Source organism: Penaeus vannamei, chromosome 1 (assembly GCF_042767895.1).
Source record: "Penaeus vannamei isolate JL-2024 chromosome 1, ASM4276789v1, whole genome shotgun sequence".
NCBI lineage: Eukaryota > Metazoa > Arthropoda > Malacostraca > Decapoda > Penaeidae > Penaeus > Penaeus vannamei.
This window is the reverse complement of record NC_091549.1, coordinates 2,161,501-2,164,000: the sequence shown is the minus strand read 5'-3', so window position 1 is coordinate 2,164,000 and position 2,500 is coordinate 2,161,501.

Sequence of the window (2,500 nt, the reverse complement as noted above, 5' to 3'; positions counted from 1 at the left end):
AATGTTAATAATGATGGTAGGAATAACAACGATAATAAATGATTATGATAAAAGTAGAGTTCTTTAACCTTATAACCCCTTTATTTGTAAATGGTATATTCGAAATATCAAAGAAATAACTTTTGCCATATGATCACTACTCATTCTTTTTCACACCTCCACAGAAGATGATGTAAAAGCATCTCCTCAGTCAAGTATACATATATACATACATAAGGTGCTTGGAAAACCCAGGGCAAGTAAAACTATTGCAGTGATATGTTGAAGTGCATAGGCTGTACCGAGGTGAAGCAACTATTTAGTTCTGCATATATATGTGGGCAGTTTATCCAAAATGGGTATGTAATGTGTCCTAAATTTTTACTGATTGGTATGAATATTTATATGCGGTGCCGACTCAATATAGCCGGTGCATTTAAATCGATCAACACCAAGAATGTAGGTAGGATAAAGGTTATAACTCAGGGCCACTTGTTTCGTTAATAGTTGCTTCTGAAAAAGTGAATATGTCTATCAACAGTCTTGCTTTATGCAGAATGGGGGTTGTGTCATGATACTAAAAAACTGAAAAAAAACAAACAAACACAAAAACATGATGAATCTTTTCATTTAAAGTTATCATCACCATTACAACAAGTATTACAAGATTTAAATATAGGTGACGGCAATGGTGATCATTTATAATAATGATAAAGGTAATGATGACCATCATTATGATATTGATAGTAATAATGACAATGATGATACCAAAGATGACACTGGAGAAATGATGATAATGATAGTAATGATCTTTGCAGTAATAAGGATAGTGATTATGGCGATGATAATTATAATGATAATGATAATGATTAAGATGATGGTAATGATGTCAATAACTACTATTATTAATGATAATAATGGAAGTAATAATCATAACAATAATGACAATGGTAATAATGATGATAGGAATAACAACGATAATAAATGATTATGATAAAACGATATTGATAATAATCCACATTATCATTATCGCCATTACTAGCGTCATTATTATCATCATCATTATCAGTATGATCAATGTTATTTTTATCACTATTATTATTATCATCATTTTAATCATTATTGTTATCATTACCATTATCATTATTTTTATTATCATTATCATTATTATCATCACCATCATTATTGTCACTATCATCATATTCATTATTTTTATTATTATTATTATCATAATTATCATAGTATCTTTATTAACATTATCATATTTTTCATCATTTTCAGTATTGTCATAACAACACCTTCAGTAATAACAATGAACAGAAAGTTAAACGATGAACAATGGTATCAATAATGGTATTTCAAAGGAGAACACCAATCAAGTTATTCCGTAGAAATCTTAATTAAATAAATTTGTGTGATGATGCCCCTTTTCCTGCTAATAAAGGTCATCATCGTTATAATAAAATCAAGAGTGCAATTAATAATAACATTTTCAAAGGTTATCCTGACAGTGAAGGTGAAATGGAAACAGCTGATTTGGCAAAACAATAACAGTGATAATACAAAAAAGTAAAATCGTACAAGAAAAATATCCTGAATATTTGATTACGCTGATTAAAGATTTCATTGCGATTATCGTCATTATTGTTATTGTCATTATAGTATAAACAGTCACAAAAACAACAGGAGAAACAACTACACTAAAAAAAACTGCAAGAATAATCACAAAATGATACCAATTGTGATCAAAGAGTTTATTGACATGATTATAAGATTTGTTTCAGGATTCAAGATAATATAGTTAAAACCCTTCAGTGTTCGCCTTCTAAGAAACAGGAATGGAGAGATACGCTAAAGCAGAGGAACTAAAATAAAAAGAAAAAAAAAATATTACTCCAAGGTAAAATATATCACTGTTAAAGCACTGTAAAATAAAGAATATTATGCACTCACAGTTATGAGTTATTACCGGCAGGCTAGTGTAGAGAAATACTAGCATTGACGTCTAGACACAACACGAAGGTACTCTGTGTGGTGAGGGACCCTTGTGGCAGGTCGTAGGACATCCGTAAAGACAGGTAAAAGGCATAAGGATTCTGAATGGATTTCCAGGCCCTCCCTCTGACGTCATAGTTGTTGCCACTCGTTTGTCTACGTAAGAAAGTCCACATGCGATCGTTTTTTGTTTTGTTTTGTAAAGATTTTCTGTTAACTTCTGATAGAGATTAGATTGATATCACATATGATCTGTCCTTATTTGGGTTTGCTTCACACATGCATTGTTTGTGCTTTCGATATGAAGAAAGTGAAAGCGAGTTTATGTACAAAAGCAGATGTCACTAGGTATGGTTCTTTTTCATATTGGTTCGTTCAGTTTCGTCGCCTGAGGTGACGTTTCTCTTCTCCCGTGACGCTGTAAGAGCTAGTTTCCCATTCGCCGGCCGACTTGTAACGCGCTTTCTCATTGGTTGAGATGTTGGGGTGAGATACCAGATACCGTTAGAATTATAATCATAGCGTT